This window comes from Talpa occidentalis, unplaced genomic scaffold, assembly GCF_014898055.3.
Source record: "Talpa occidentalis isolate TD23 unplaced genomic scaffold, MPIMG_talOcc4v2.1, whole genome shotgun sequence".
Lineage (NCBI taxonomy): Eukaryota > Metazoa > Chordata > Mammalia > Eulipotyphla > Talpidae > Talpa > Talpa occidentalis.
The window spans coordinates 99199267-99216876 of record NW_026555331.1 but is presented as its reverse complement, the minus strand read 5'-3'; the positions used below and the strand labels follow the sequence as shown (position 1 = coordinate 99216876).

Here is a 17610-nt window from a genome sequence, read left to right as displayed (position 1 = left end):
ACAGGGCCTCCCCTGGTGGCGCAGTGGTTGAGTGCTGGGCTGCGAAGCTGCCCACAGCCTCTGCAGCACCAGTTCGATCCCCAGCCACCGACAAAGGTCCCGCATGGCGCAACAGACCTCTCCTGCCGCGCCCGCTGCTCCCAGTGTATTTCGTCAGTCTGCCTGTTCTGTTCCCTGCTCTGGTTCTGGTGAATTCTGTCACCGTCCTGTGCTTCTGACTGTACGCAGTGCTTGTATAAATAAATAAATAAATCTTAAAAAAAATTTTAAAAAAAGTGGCAAAAGTTCTATCATTTCAATATTAGATATAATACAAGACTTCATCATGTTTCTCCAACATAAATTATTTCACATAGACACTGGATCTCATTGTTCTAAAATACATTTGCATAAGAATGTTTTCCACTAATGTTTTGCAAGGCAATACTTAAGCTACCTGGATTTAAAAAAAGTAAGAAGGCAATACTACCCCAATATGCACTACACTGGATACAGCTAAGCTTGGTCTTACTTAGAAAGTTTTACTGTACTCAAGTACATTCCCCAAGACATTTATACTTCTTGTTTCCTTGTCCTCCAGATTATCACATGTCCTGTTTCCTTACTTCTTTCAGTGTGTACTCAAATGTCCTTTCCTCAGAAAAATTACGGATCATCATAAAGTAACAGTCCCACAATTAGCTTTATCAACTTATTTCCCCAATACCATTTATTACTACTTGACACATTTACTAGTATCCGATTCTACTTCTATGTCACCTTCCAAATGCAACACCTATGAGGAAAAGTACTTGTTTTCTCTCTTACTAATTTCTACAACATTGTGCTTGACCATTGTAGAAAACATTTGATAAATGAATGACTGTATGTCTCTGAAAAATTGCAATTCTGTTATTTCATATTCCAACATTTGACATTTGAAAGAGAGTTAATAATAATTAAAGACATATACTCATTACATTTCCTTACTTGAGTCTAGGTATCTTTGAAGAGGGGAAGCATAACCTACAAAGTGGGTTTTTCTCCTCTTTCCTATCTTTTTTTAGGATCCAATGCTTCTTTTGCATCACATGTAGCTAACTATTCTATGAGCACTTTTTCTCAAATATGATTTTATATGACAGTATGGTAAACAAAATGTTGATGGGTTATTCAAATCGTTTGGCATCACTAGCACAGAAAGGGAAGAGTTCCAATCCCCAAACATACCCCATCATAGCACACCTCACCCTTCATCATTCAAAGGATGGTTGACTTCCCTCTGATCAGAACATCAAGTGAGGAAATCCAGGTGGTGGAAAAGAATGGTAAGAGAATTTTGACTCTTTCTTGAAATGTTTTAACTTGTACTCTTCTGTGTTGTACACATAGACAACCCCATTAATGTGAAACATCAAGGATTCAATGGCTAACTTTTCAGAAAATGTTGGCACCATTGCTACATTTTGAGAAATGCAGAGTCTATTTCTAAAGAGTACATCAAGGAGCAGATTTAAAAGCATGTTCAATGAAGTGAGCAAACTCTATCCTCCCCCAGAGCCCTTTCAGAGCAACCTATCAGTGAGCTGCACTGCCAGAAATATGTGTGCATGTGTGTCTGTGTGGGTATACACATATACTGTTGGGTAAAACAGACAACTCATTTTTATTCTAAAGTGGTGATAACGCAGAAGTGACTATCACACTCGTTCAACTCATTCTGTCATTCTTAACTTGAGAAAATAACTTATTTCTCAAAGATAATAGTTTCTATGTGACATGTTACAGACACCTGAAGTGCTTGATAAAAATAGTATTCTGAGAATATTCGATGCACAGAGTCCTTAAACAGCTTAATATACATATAGATTACAGAAAAGTAAACATATAGCTATGATATATCATTCATTTGGGAAAAGACACTTGGAGAATCTATTTTGTTACAATGACACATAAATTCCCAGATATGTTCTTCTACACAAAGAACAGATTAAATGTATAATTAAACAAAGTAAATGTTTTAGAAGTACCTTTAGAAAGGAGAGAAGGCATATGTCAACCAAGCAACAAGGTTTCTACGATATGTTTTGAATTGTTAGGAAGAACTCAGCGAAAAGGATCCTTCAAACATCATGTTCGTGTTGAATTCCTTGACACCTTGAACACACTAACTCAATTGACCTCTGAAATCCACACTTTGATACTTCAAAGTCCACTCTGGATGGTACCATCAGACAGAAGATAGACTGATGTTGCGGCATTGCCAAGTTATAATTTATAGGAATATTTATAGGAATTTATAGGAATATTTCTTCATTTATCCCCCACCCCACATCTTCTCTTGAAATTTTCTAATTTTAGAACACTTCAAACGGAAAAATCATAGAAGATTTGAACATGTATGAAAGCATTGTAGCTGCTCACGATGAAAATGGTATATTATTTTACTTATTATTTCTCTAGGATGACAGTTTATATTCTGGGAACCCTGTGGTAAAAAATAAACTATTAACCAAATGATCATTTGATATCAAAATACTTTGGATCTACTTCTACTTAATTTCCATACAGTTGCATGGATTTAACAGATGAGATATTTTAATTTATGCATACATGTACATACCAGGTACTATGTAGAGAAATACAATATTTTTTTAAAGTAAGCTTGGCTGTCAATTTTCAAAGGAAAGATTTTAAAAGCTTCTGCTTCAGCAAAGAGTGTAAATCTTTGGAAGACTGGTATCTTTTAGAAACCATGAAGACTAAGAAAGAAAAAAAATACAACTATTAAAATGCGCATACACTGCTGGCTGGCACTGTTGTGACAGCCAGCAGTATCAGCGTCAGTCAATTATCTTCACAAATGCCTCTTGTGCTAATGAGCACTCACAAAAATCAGCAGACTTTTCTGGCAAGGAGAAAAGATCAGTTTCATTGCTTGCAGAACTAATTCAGGGTACAAAAGTGAAGGCTCCGCCATCGCTGCCTCTTTTACTGCTCCTTTTGTAAAGGCTTTTGATGTGTACTGAAGAGCTGGGCCTGTGTTTGGGCCTCTTCATCTCCAGTTCATTGCCTGCCATTAACATACATATCCATATGAAAAGTTCGGTAAGTCACTAACAGCTGTCCAGAAAGGAGTTTGAGAAGGAAGGGGGAAAAAGGACCTATTCCTTCTCAAAATGCTGACAATACTATTTAGCCCCTTTTTGGCAATGATATACCTAACTTTTTAAAGCCGCCTTTCACTCAGAAAGGGACTAGGCATAATACAACATTCAAACACATAGTGGTTTTTCATTTTGAAATAGTCATTTGCTGTATTCAGGGGCGGGGGGGGGGTGGAGTCTATAGTTACCAGATGCAAAGGAAATCCATCATTCATGATACATATGTATCTGGCGGGTGCACACACACATGCACAAACACACACACGCACACACTCACTTCATATTGTTTTTGCAGGATGCTAAATAACCTCACATCTTACATTTAACCCAGAGGAAAACCCCCTGCAACAGATGCTCGAGAGGTTTTATGCCCATTGCCTTCTTCAATTTATGACACTGACAGTTATCTATGGTCGATTTGTTATCAATGGATATTGTATTAGTAAAAGAAAATGTTATCGAAATTGTGCCACAAAATTTTTAAAAAAGATTAATTTCATTGTAGATGAGTTGGTTTTGAACATGGAGAATTTGTATTAAACATTTTCAAGTCTGCATAATTGGATGACTTTTGTTATATGATCCTTGGTAAACAATTTCCAAAGAAAGTGATAAAAATCAGAGAACATACATCTTCCAAAAGTGTAAGAGTTAGCTTTCCTTTAAGAAGAGGTCCTGGGGGACATAAGGGGATAACTAAATCTATTTTAAATTAATGAAAAGGAGTGCTTCCCAATCATTTGGTGTGTGGCTTAGTTTTGTCAAACTCAGAAAGAAGGCATGTGATGGATAAATGCTTTTCCTCCCAACCCCCTGGAGTTCACGACCCTGGGGCCATCTCAAGCACACACTGCACCTAGCATTTGCTGGGCCTGAGCTTGAAAATGAGGGCAGGCAAATCTTTCAATTATCAAGGTTTGACAATTTATAAGAAGGAACTTCTCTTCCCTTCTCTTCTCTTCTCTTCTCTTCTCTTCTCTTCTCTTCTCTTCTCTTCTCTTCTCTTCTCTTCTCTTCTCTTCTCTTCTCTTCTCTTCTCTTCTCTTCTCTTCTCTTCTCTTCTCTTCTCTCTTCTCTCTTCTCTTCATTTCTTTGCTCCTTTCCAAATCCTTTCCAAATCAAAATCAAAATGCCAGGGAAAATTACCACCTTCCAATACTGTTAAGATTTTGTTCCTGTAAGGATCCTCCCACCATGCAGAAACAGCTTTGCTATATAAAATACAAGACTTTAATCCCACTTGTTGCTCCCCTCACCCCCCCACCCCTATTCATCAGCATCTCTCCCAGATCAGCCACTAAAAATCTTTAACTTTGCCTATTTTGATCTGAAAATTAAATCTTATTTATTATGCATCCTGTTTGTTGTCCTTGAAGAACCCCAGCATTCATTTAAAGGGGTCCAGAATGACTTCTTAAACACATTTCTCTCTTTGCTGCAATTAAACAAAGTGGAGCTGTGATTAGTCCTCCACAGGGGGGAAAGAAAAAGACACCCTTGAATCAAAATGGGGGGACCTGGCTAGGCATTATTGCCTCACAATGCAGGAGTTTATTGCTGAAACCTGCTTATCCCCTAGCTCTGCACTCCATGGGAACTTCAGTCAGGTGGAAAGTTATTCTCTTCTCTGCTCGAGCAGCTTGAAGTATGTAAGACCCGCTAAAGCTCCTAAAGCTCTTCCTCGTAACTGAGACATTTCAGATAATCTTTATGGGAGTTTTGCATGAGCTTCTGCTTTTTGTTGCACTTAGAAGGAGAGTTAATGATGAGCTTTCACAGCTTCTCCTTTTTTTTTTTTTAAATCTAAGCCAAAAAGCGCCTGTTTAAGTTAAGTACCACCTCCCTCCAGCCCTTGGGAAACCACTCAAGAGGGCTTTGCTTGGCTCTGTGTTCATGACACATAATGAAAACAATTTTACGCTGTGGAGGGAAGTATTGGGCAATTACTGATGTAACAGCCACCTGCAGTAGCAAGCCCTGGCTGCAGCATTGCGCGGTTCATGAATATTTTATGGTGTGATGTTATTTTGAATGGCTGGGGCAGGTGAAGGGGGCCGAGGGTGTAATAAGTAACTCTGCTGGAGGCTGTGTAGCTGCTCTGTTTCCCCGCAGAGCCCACAGTGTAACACCAAGAAGCATCCTGACCCCGCCTGGATCGACGTGAGGGCAGATGAGGCTGAGGCAAGACGCTATGACAAGTCACGGTGGGCACCCTTTACAAACCCTTGTCTGCCGATTTTACACATGATGTCCAGCTTGAAAAGCCCCGGGTTCAATCTTGTCTGATTTAATTTGATAAATTAAGTGTGGATAAGGATTAAATGAGAATTTTGTAATGGAGAAAACTTGTCCTTACTCTGTAATCCAGTTAAGATAGTATGGAAGAAACCCTATAAAATAAAAAGCAATGGTTAGAAAAAGCGAAGTAAGAGAGAAAAAGACACACACACAAACAGACACGAGAGAGAACTGTTTTTTATTTTCATGCCATCATGTCCATATAGAAGTTGCATGAAAAATGCTACTCTCCCTTTGCATGTGAAATACACACAATCCTTGTACCCTCATATGTACCATCACGTGTGCATATTTTACTGAGGGCCTAAGAATACAGGAGAGAAATAGAAACTGCAACATGTTTTACATAATAAAATATGACAATTGAGAATTGTTTATGAATAGGTGGAATATTTTGAACATCATTCCTTTTGTTAAACGTTATTTTCGTGACAGGAAATGTCAAGATTTAGCATACAGAATACATTTCCGGCATCTCAGACTTTGTGATTCTTCTGACGGTATAGTGAAGAGTTCAGGCACAAAATTAATTCCGTATATGACCACGATACAAACAGTAAAAGAATTATTTTACAATTACAGTTCTATTTCTATACAATGAAATGGTATGAAAAATCACTAGCTATCTAAATACTTGATGTAAATTCAAAACAATGCCATGAGACTCTATTAAAATTCTTTTTAAATTTATGTATGTTTCTAGAATGGTAGAGTGTGCTTTTGAGGAAGAGTCTGGGAAGGCTGTACATTAGACTTCAGGCTGAATAAATAGCTCTGTCATAGAGAATATGCTTAGAAAAAGGTACAAAAGATTTGCAGAATCCTTGGACACAATTGGCATAGAGAACAGAAATCCCGAGCAGAAGCACAGAATGTAGCAAAGACTAGACATTCTGGGAATAATGTGGGGTAACAGAGGAACTGTTAGAGTTACAGTTTGAAGATTATAAAAGATACTCTTTAATTTTTATAAGTGGTAGTTTTATAGGCATGCTCACAACATTTCATAACATTAATTTAGAGCTTGTACCAGAATGAAATAATATGATGCTATGTTAAATTTTCCACTTTAACATTTACCTTATAGTGAGGAATATTGATGTACCACTACTTCTAAGGGTTGACAATCTCATTTGCACTTCAAAAATGATAAAATCAGGATGACAAAAATGATAAGTATTTATACAATCTGGGCATGAACCACTTTATCAAATGGCAGTATATCACCTAAATTCTAATCTCATTATTTAGCATTGGCATTAATATCTAGTGTGTTCATTGGAAGAATTGTCTCAGCTGTTTTGAATATGCCATCTATCGTCTACACATAAGGTAAGATGGCAGTTCTTTTTAAATATTGGTACTTTTCATTAACAAAGAAGAAATGATGACATCAAATGATCTTGATAAATCATGTCAGTGTAAGCTACCTCTCTCCACAAACAGGTTGAATTCAAGGGAAATGCAACAAGATACCAAAATGTGTTAATATAGTAATATTAATAGAAATTAACATTTATTCAAGAAATTCCAAAATATTTAATTTTGCCTCTCTATATGTATTTTTCTGATTCATAATATATGTTAAAGGTGCTTTGATGTAGCAATTTTAAAAAGACCAAATTATAAACATGCAGTAAATTTCAGATTCTTGTAATTAGATTTTTAGCTTAAGAGATGTTAAACTCTGTATGTAAACGACATTATTTAAAAGCCTGCCTTCTAAAAGAAAATTGCTGTTTGACAATTCTATAGAATATTCAAGAAAGGTAATTATACTGCGCTGGTTGTTAAAGATGCAGGTGTTGAATAAAGTCACTGCTTCAGATTTGCAGAAAACTCTTATGAGGAAAGAAAGGAGATTCTCAAATCTTTATCCTCAGAACATCAGCATATTGGTTCACACTGTCCGTCTCCTTTCCCCCCATAGGTAATACAATAATGTTCAGAAGGAAAAAGGCCCAGCTAATCCACTGTTGCAGAGAAACCATGAAGGAAGAAAGCAGATACCTCTGTAAAATTTATATGGGCCCTGCAATTTTCAAATCAGATAAGATATTAAAAAAAATAACAGCAAAATGGGGAACCATTTTTTTAAATAAAAGGCCATAGTGAAATAGGGACAAGAAAATGAACACAGTAAAAATTTGTCCTGACTGGCCCAGTTTTATAGAAATGCTTGGGACTTTAATTGTGAGAATTACAAATTTAATTATAATCTTAAAATTAATATTTTCATTAAATTATTTAATTCAACTGCAATATTTTATAATACTAAGAAATGTTGGGCCTAGAGAAGCACTGAATGTCTTCGTTTTTTTGGTAGAGCACAACACTTTTCATGGAGAATGGGATGCAGAACACCAAACATGAGCGTGTAGACACACAAACACACTGACACACACACATTCACATTCTAAGTAGTAAATGTTATTAGAAAGAATGTTCTAAAGGATACTGAATACCTTTGCTCAATAGCAACCACTAGGCTTCTTCTGAGTTAATACATACAAAGATTCCAAAAGGCATTTAAATTATCCTTTCACATTGGATGAGGAATAAAAATTAACAGAGAATAGATCAACAAAAAGACAAGAGGAACACAAACATTTCAGGTATTGCGCACTTCATTCTCCATTTGACCTTTCAGTGCTTTTAGAACAGATACTTGAGTTGTGTTTGAATTGAAAGTGAAAAGATGAGGGCCTCCCTGGTGGCGCAAGGGGTTAAGCACCGCACTATGAAGCAATCCACAGCCTCTGCAGCACAAGTTATATCCCTGGCACCCCAGGCCGGCCAGAGAGAAACCCACATGGCGAAGCAGACCAGACCTGTCCTGTCTCGCCCACTGCTCCTCTCAGCAGTGTATTTCACTCAGTCTGCCTGTTCTGTTCCCCACTCTGTCTCTGGTGAATCCTCTCACCCCCGAATCTCTGGCCTGTATCCCAGCTCTTGTATGCATAAATAAATAAATCTTCAAAAAAAAAGTGAAAAGATGAATGATAAATCTTTGTCCATAAACTGTTCGCATATCTTTAACAAAATTAAGAACAAATCACAGCATTTTCTCTTACTCTTCCTGAAAGTACACCCAAACAATATTCCTCATGCCCTTAATTTTACGAAAGGTCTTTTCTCTTCTCATTCCAATCAGAATGTCTCCTTTTCTACAAAATAGTTGAAGTCCCATTCAGTCTATTCACTTTTTTTATGTCTCCAAACTGAGTTCCTACCTTACTTATGGCTCATCCTTCAATTGATAAGGAATTATTTACCTTAATAAGACATTACTATTAAACTCTTTCAAATATATGCATAGACTACAATGTAAATGGTGCTCCCTAGAGTTGTGTAGTACATTGGCCCCTAGTGGCAGGAACCCTATGCTTTAATGACAAAGAGTGTGTTTTCCACACATATCCCTTCACCGCTGTGCTTTCTGAGTGCTCTTCTCATAGCTGATAGCCAATTAAAACAAACTCTCCAACTTGAAACTACTCCATTTCTCTCACTTTCCATTTTGATGTAGCAGCCTAGGTTTATAAAGCACTTTCCACAGATAACAGCTACTTAATTCCCACCACAACCCTGTCAGAACAGCAGGGAAAGATTTTTATTCTTTTTTTTTTTTTTAAATAATAAATTTTATTTTTATATTCCCCCATACAATTGCAAACGCCCCATTCTGACCCCAATCCCTCCCCTCCGACCCCACACCCCCCAAAAAGTGTCTCTGGTTCATAGTTTTTTGTTGATTTTGATTTTCACTTTCTTATAGTTATTCATTTTCCTGGTCCCTTATTTAAGTTTTCTAGATTCCTGCTATGAGTGAGACCATCCGGTATTTTTCTTTTTCTTTTTGGCTTGTTTCGCTGAGCATGATCCCTTCCAACGCCATCCATGTTGCTGCAAATTGCATGTGTTTATCTTTTTTGAATGCTGAGTAATATTCCATGGTGTATATGTACCACATCTTCTTGATCCAGTCATCTATTTTTGGGCATTTGGGCTGTTTCCAAAACTTAGCTATTGTAAATAGTGCTGCTATAAACATAGGGGTGCAGGTGTTCTTTGGAATTGATGTTTCTGTGTCCTTTGGGTAAATACCTAGGAGTAGAATTGCTGGATCATATGGAAGCTCTATGTTTAGTAGGTCCAGAAATCTCCACACAGCTCTCCACAGTGGTTGGACCAGTTTGCACTCCCACCAACAGTGCAGAAGAGTTCCTTTTTCTCCACACCCTCGCCAACATTTGTTGTTGCTAGTTTTTTTAATATGTGCCATTCTCACTGGTGTGAGATGGTATCTCATGGTAGTTTTGATTTGCATTTCCCTGATTACAAGTGATGTTGAACATTTTTTCATATGTCTGTTGGCCATTTGCATTTCCTCTTCAGAGAAGTTTCTTTTTAGCTCTTCTGCCCATTTTTTGACTGGATTATTTTCTTTGTTGTTGCTGAGTCTCATCAGCTCTTTGCAGATTTTTGTGATCAGTCCTTTATCATTAGTGTTGGGTGCAAAAATGTTCTCCCAGTTGGTGGGGTTTCTCTTTGTTTTTGTTATTGTCTCTTTTGCTGTGCAGAAGCTCTTTAATTTGATGTAGTCCCAGCTGTTTATCTTTGCCTTCACTATCACTGCTTTGGGTGATGTGTCTGTAAAGATGTCTTTGATGTGCAAATCACGTAGTGTTTCGCCTATATTTCCTTCTATATATTTTATGGTTTCAGGTCTTATGTCTAGTTCTTTAATCCATTTTGAGTTGATTTTTGTGTATGGTGTGAGGTAGTGGTCAAGCTTCATTCTTTTGCATGTAGCGACCCAGTTTTCCCAGCACCATTTATTGAACAAACTTTCTTTGCTCCAATGCATAGTCTTTGCTCCTTTGTCAAAGATTAGTTGACCATAAATCTGTGGGTTTATTTCTGGATTTTCTATTCGATTCCATTGGTCTGTATGTCTGTTCTTGTTCCAATACCATGCAGTTTTGATAATTATGGCTTTGTAGTATAGTTTGAAGTCTGGGAGTGTGATGCCTCCATTCCCTTCTTTCTTTTTCAGGAGAGCTTTGGCAATTTGGGTTTTTTTGTGATTCCATATGAATTTCATCAATAATTGTTCTATTTCTTTGAAGAATGACATTGAAATTTTGATTGGAATAGCATTGAATCTGTATATTGCTTTTGGTAGTATGGCCATTTTAATAATGTTTATTCTTCCAATCCATGAGCAGGGGATGTCTTTCCATTTCTTTGTGTCTTCTTCTATTTCTTTTAACAGTGTTTTATAGTTTTCTTTGTATAGGTCCTTTACCTCTTTTGTTAGATTTATTCCCAAATATTTGATTTTTTTTTGTTTCGATAATAAAAGGGATGGTTTTTTTGATTTCTTCTTCTTCAGATTTATTGTTTGTGTATAGGAAGGCTACTGACTTTTGCGTGTTGATTTTGTATCCTGCCACTTTACTGAACTGATTGATGAGCTGAATTAGTTTTTCTGTGGAGTTTTTGGGGTTCTCTATGTATATTATCATATCATCTGCAAATAGTGATAGTTTGACTTCTTCTTTTCCTATTTGGATTCCTTGGATGTCTTTCTCTTGTCTTATTGCTCTGGCTAGGACTTCCAGTATTATATTGAAAAGCAGTGGTGAGAGTGGACATCCTTGTCTTGTTCCAGATCTTAATGGAATTGCTTTCAGCTTTTTACCATTGAGAATGATACTGGCTGTTGGCTTGTCATAGATGGCCTTTATGATGTTGAGGTATGTTCCTTGTATCCCAAGAATTTCAAGGGCTTTTATCATGAATGGGTGTTGCACTTTGTCGAAAGCTTTCTCAGCATCTATTGATATTATCATATGGTTTTTATATTTCTTTTTGTTGATGTGTTGGATAACATTGACTGATTTTCGGATGTTAAACCATCCTTGTGTCCCTGGAATGAATCCAACTTGGTCGTGGTGAATTATCTTATGGATACATTGTTGGATTCTGATAGCTAAAATTTTATTGAGGATTTTTGCATCAGTGTTCATTAGGGAGATTGGCCTGTAGTTTTCCTTTTTTGTGTTGTCCTTATTCGGTTTTGGTATTAGTGTAATATTGGCTTCATAGAACGTGTTTGGTATTGTCCCTTCCTTCTCAATTTTTTGGAAGAGTTTGTGAAGGATAGGCACTAATTCGTCTCTGAATGTTTGGTAGAATTCATTTGTAAATCCATCAGGTCCTGGGCTTTTGTTTTTGGGGAGGTTTTTGATTACCATTTCAATTTCGCTGCTTGTAATTGGTCTGTTTAGGTGTTCTATTTCTTCTTTATCTAGCTTTGGGTGATTGTAGAGTTGTAGGAATTTGTCCATCTCCTCTAGATTGTTGAACTTGTTTCCATATAACTGTTCATAGTAGTTACTAATTATTCTTTTGATTTCTGCTGTGTCCGTTGAAAAGATTTTTATTCTGATTGCACATATTAAAGAACTGAGGTTCCAAAAGTGGTAGCATCTGAACTTGAACTCTGTTCTATTGATTCCTGATTCAGCGCTCTTGCTACATTCACAATCTCTTTTTCTCTTTGATGCTTGTTTTCACATTAGCCTTTGAATTGACAATTTGAAAAGCTCCTGCATACTTTCCAAGGCAGAGTTTGGGGATAATGCTTCTCACAGGGCAGGGATTCTGGGGCAAAGGCAGTGACAAAAAGGCTGAGCCTATATTGCTGTCCTTGAAAATATAAGTCTGTGCTGGGCAGGGAAGGGGAAAGGAAGGAAGGAGTAGGGCACCTTTTGATTAGGTAATTCAAGAGTCCTTTTGAAGCAAGTAGGCCTTACAGTTACCCAACTAACTCTTAATGACACATATTTCTGAAAAAAGAAAATAGTGGGATGTAGACATACGGTGATAACTTTAGACACTGAGTAGTTTACCTTCTTATGAACAGAAATGCAGTCTAAAAACCTACTAGGCAGAAAATTTGAAGCTGCTTCTGTGGCACCTAGACAAGGGAAACTGGTTTTTAGCTATTAATAAAAACATGCTGGTTATGATTTCTCCTTTGAAGTCTAGTTTCCCCAAAACAAGACTTCAGGAAATGGCAGGTAGGTGTCATGATATTTTTATTAACCTAGATAGAGCAACTGGTCCCCAAGATTTACTCTGAATCTTTTTTAGGACAGAGCAGCTACACCATTTAATGTGGAAAAACATCCTTAGTCTAATCTACAAAACTCTAGAACATTCTGTGGTTTTTTGGAGATTACAAGTTCCAGTTCTCTGAATTTATCTCACCCCACTTTTGTCCTCGCTCAATACACATAAGACTCACATATTATTTCTAGTTCTCAAACATTTACAATTAGTCTGGTCTTAGGATCTTTGTACTGGCTGTTCTGCTGAGGAACAATGCTCTTCCCTAGTTCATCTGACTGACTTTTTATTGACGATTTTTTTATTGTCTTTTCATTCAGATCTCATATGGAAAGTCACTGCTCAGAAAGAGGTGCTGTTGTCATGGCATCTATTGGGTTGTCAGAAAAGACATGACACATTTTTGCTTGAAAAACATAGGAAAAAATACATCATGACTTTTCCAACAACCCAATAATTTCATTTTTTGGTAATGGTGGTAATGGTCATGACTAGCTGAAATCCTTTTACTTTTAGTATTTTTATTCCCTTTTCTCCATGAGAGTTCTGCTTACCCTTTTAAATAGATTTTCGGGGCCTCCCTGATGGCGCAAGGGGTTAAAACGCAGCTTATGAAGCTGTCCGCAGCCACAGCAGCACGAGTTTGATCCCTGGCCAGGAAGCTACTCACATGGCGCAGCAGACCTCTCCTGGCTCTCCTGCTGCTCCCTTCAGCGGTGTATTTCAGTCAGTCTGCCTGTTTTGTTCCCCATTCTGTCTCTGGTGAATCCTCTCATCCCCCGCACCTCTGGCCTGTACCCCAGTTCTTGTATGCATAAATCTTTTTAAAAAAATAGAATTTGGTTTACAGAAAAATTGAGCAGATACAGAGGATTCCCATGTGCCCTCAGCCTCCATCCCCACTCCATCATACAGTTCCTCATATTATCAACATTTTATGTTAATATAATACAGTGATTACAATTAATGAACTAATACTGATACATTTTTATAACATTATACAAGTTTCAGGAAACTGAGTTTAAGTAGCTTCCCAAAGTCAATACCTGATTTATGGTAAAAAGTGAGCCTTGATCTCAGGCATTGTGGTTTCCATTCCAGTGACTTCACTTCATCAATTGTGTCTCCAAAACCTACACCAAAGGGGTATGCATTGAGTTTTTTGTTTGTTTGTTTGTTTTAAAGATTTACTTATTTATGCATACAAGAGCTGGGGTATAGGCCAGAATTGTGGGGAGTGAGAGGACTCACCAGAAAGTGGGGAACAGAGCAGGCAGACTGACTAAAATACACTGCTGAGGGGAGCAGCGGGCAAGACCGGAGAGGTCTGCTGCATCCTGTGGGTTTCTCCCTGGCCAGCCAGGGATCAAACTCATGCTGCAGAGGCTGTGGATTGCTTCATAGCGCGGTGCTTAACCTCTTGCACCACCAGGGAGGCCCTTCATTGAGTTTTTATTCCAGTAATAAAACATGACTCTTTAACGTAAATGTTACCACTCATTTCCTTCTAAAAAGTGATGGATCAATTCCTTATAATGAACAAATACTTTTACTTCTACCTATCAAAACTGTATTGGCTGAAAAAGGGTGTGATTCCCATTTTTAAAGGGAAAGTATAAAAGAGGAGTAATATACCTTTGCCAATCAACAATTTCTATTGAATTTTCATTCTATTCTTCCTCAAGAGAAAAATTAGCAATCTTTGTAGATGCTCCTAAAATAGAAATAGTATTCCAGAATAATGAAGTAGTTTAGATACCAAATCAATACTTGCCATATTTGAGTGACACAATGATTAAAAATACCATTATAAATAAGCAAGAAACGTGAAGACTTCTCTAGATGGTAAACTGTGAGTGAGACTTGATACTGCTGTTACCATCCTCTTATATTGCAGGAATTTATAATGTAATAGCCAAGTCTATGTAAGGCTGGTGAATGTTATTTTTTAGCTCCACATGAAACACATAATGCCTCCTGAACTGATTAGCTTATTTGGAGGCAAATGTTACAGCTCAAAATGTTATATAGCATTTGGTGACAGTGACTAGGTAACAAGCATAGGACAACCCTATTGATTTAGGGGAAAAGACAGAGGGCGATTTTTGTTGTTTTTAACAAATTAAGTTACTAACTTAGACTTCTGACTAAACAGGTTACTGAAGACCAATATTCCAATAGGGTTGATAACCTGGACATAAAATTTTAAAAACCCATAAAAAGAACTGTAATAAGATTATTGGGGCAATGTCCTACTTTTATGTCATCCTATCAGCCAAGGTGAATATGAAGGATTATCAAGAGAGCCTGGGTCATGGGCAAACCCTCAATTATGTTAGTAGTAGCTATCTGCAGAGTAATGCTATGATGTGCCTTCCAAATGAATGAACTGACTTATTTGCAGGTAATGTATGCATTTTTTTTAATTCTAAAGTCACAGACTTGTTTATTTTTGTTAATAAACTAAATTACCTAAGAAATATTAAGGTATTTGTTCTATAGTAACAATTGAGCCAGCAACAGCCAAAGAATTGCAGATCTTGTGTCATCAGATAAATTAGTCAGAGTCAATTTTTATAGTTTCCTCTATGTCTGTAGTTTGAAAAATAAAAAGTCAGAGGCATAGTTACCACTGACATGAAGTTTACAGTTTAAATCTTATGTTATAAACTAGGGAAACACCCATTGTGGATTTTGGGAAGGCTACTTAACTTTTCAATCTATGCTTATTACAACACTAAAGTAAAGGAGTTTAATGAGGTCACTGATAGAACGAAGGTTAATATACAAAAGTCAGGGGCCTCCCTGGTGGCTCACGGGGTTAAGATGCAGCACTATGAAGCTATCTCAGCCATTGCAGCACGAGCTCAGTCCCCAGCTGGCCAGGGAGGAGACCCACATGACACAGCAGACCTCTCCTGTCTCGCCCACTGTTCCCTTCAGCAGTGTTATTTGTCAATCCACCTGTTCTATTCCCCACTGTCTCTGGTGAATCTTCTCACCCCCCACACCTCTGGCCTGTACCCCAGTTCTTGTACGTATAAATAAATAAATCTTTAAAAAATATATACAAAAGTCAATTCTATATCTATACATCAACAATAAAATTGTAGAAAATAAAACATTAAAAGTGATACCATCTACAGAAAGAATAAAATGTATCAAACGAGAGGGCCTCCCCGGTGGCGCAGCAGTTGAGCGCTGGGCTGCGAAGCTGCCTGCAGCCTCTGCAGCACCGGTTCGATCCCCGGTCACCTGGTGAGGGTCCCACATGGCACGCAGACCTCTCCTGCCACCCGCTGCTCCCCTCAGCAGTATACTTCGTCACTCTGCCTGTTCTGCTCCCACTCTGGCTCTGGAGAATTCTCTCACCCTCCCGGGATTCTGACTGTAACCAATGCTTGTGTAAATAAATAAATAAATCTTAAAAAAAAAAGACTTAAAAAAAAATCAAACGAGATATTTGAGAGTTGTACACTAATAGTATAAAATATTTTTGAGATAAACTAAAGGATGCTTAAATAAATGGAGGTAAAAACCATGTTTATGTATTGGAAAACTGAATAATATAAAGATGTCAGTTCTCCCAAATTTGAGCTATAGAGTTAATACAATCTCAATCACTCTCCCAGCTGTTTCCTGTGTGTGTGTATGCAAGCACATGTGTAGAATTTGAAAAGTTGATTCTAAAATGTAAGTAAAACATAAAGGGTTAAGAATAGCTAATGTAATCTTTCAGAAGAATGTAACTCAAAGATCTAAACTAGCAGAAGTACTAATGAGTAATAAACTGATATTGGCTGCAAGGGTAGACAATAAGTCCGTGGTAACAGATTAGAACTCAGAAATGAATCCAAATACATAGGGTTACCTGATGTTTGACAAAGCTGACACGACAGTGTAATGGGGAAAGGATGACAGTTATTTTTTTCAATAAATGGTTCTGGGTCAATTGGATATCCATTTGGAAACAAATGAATGCTGAACCTTTTATCTTACACCATCGACAAAATTCAATTCAAGTTGGATTGTAGATCTAAATGGGAAAGGTAAAAAAAAAAAAAAAAAGCTTTTAGGAGACTACTTAGGAGCATATGCCATGACCTTGGAATAGGCAAAGATTTCTTAAAACACACAAAAATTAAGAACTTCTGGTCATCAAAAGACACTATTAAATGAGAAAAAAGGCAAACCAGAGTGGGTGAACTTATTTGTACTACATATATTCATCAAAAGATTTCATACCCAGAATATAAAGAACGCCTATAATTTAATAATTAAAAGAAATCAGCACAGCATAAAAATGTATTAGATTGAACAGCACTAAACAAAAGTTACCTATGGGCCTCCCCGGTGGCGCAGCGGTCCAGCGCTGGGTTGCGAAGCTGCCCCCAGCCTCTGCAGCGCCGGTTCCATCCCCAGCTGCTCCCCGGCCACTGGAGGAGGGTCCCACATGGCGCATAGACCTCTCCTGCCGCCCGCTGCTCCCCTCAGCAGTGTACTTTGGTCCTTCTGCCTGCTCTGCTCCCAGCTCTGGCTCTGGTGAATTCTCTCACCCTCCCGCGCTTCTGACTGTGCCCAGTGCTTGTATAAATAAATAAAAATAAATCTTTAAAAAACAAACAAACCAAAAAAAACCCAAAGAGATACCTAAATGACAACAGGAAACCAGAGAAATGCAAACAGTCTTCAATGAGACAACTCTATGTGCTCACTAGAAAGGCTAAACTTGAAATAGAGGCAATATCAAAAGTTATAAGGATGTAGAGCAACAGAAACTAACTTACACTTTCAGTGGAAATGTAAATTGATACAATTACCCTGAAAACTTTTTTCACAGTATGAACTAAAGCTGAATATGTATATTCCATTATAAATATAATTAACACTTTTTTCTTGTTATGTAATGGATAAGTATATACTTCACTTACACAGAGATGAAAAAATACTTTGTAAAATGAGATACTATAAGAAAAATAAGCCCACCATTAGAGTCTTGAGACTCAAAATAAACGAAATCTTCAAC

At 37.4% G+C, this 17610-nt stretch overlaps 2 long non-coding RNA genes across 11 annotated transcripts in view; one reads left to right on the top strand and one right to left on the bottom strand.

The window, feature by feature from the left end:
- Positions 1 to 17610, bottom strand: part of LOC119248466 (uncharacterized) — a 495811-nt gene that overhangs the window by 309021 nt on the left and 169180 nt on the right. Inside the window, exons 5-6 of one of the 10 annotated variants that reach the window (XR_008550755.1) lie at positions 16456 to 16620; positions 13631 to 13717 (exon numbers count right to left, since the gene is read on the bottom strand). The exons of 7 other annotated variants lie outside the window; for them this stretch is intronic. This is a non-coding gene — a long non-coding RNA (uncharacterized LOC119248466). Of the gene's footprint in view, positions 1 to 5502; positions 5537 to 13630; positions 13718 to 16455; positions 16621 to 17610 lie in introns of all 10 variants that reach the window. 2 more of the 10 variants (XR_008550757.1, XR_008550756.1) reach the window with 2 other exon arrangements.
- Positions 4706 to 7560, top strand: LOC119243232 (uncharacterized). The gene is made up of 3 exons (XR_005124662.2): positions 4706 to 4791; positions 5259 to 5350; positions 7375 to 7560. It is a non-coding gene; the product is annotated as an uncharacterized LOC119243232 (long non-coding RNA).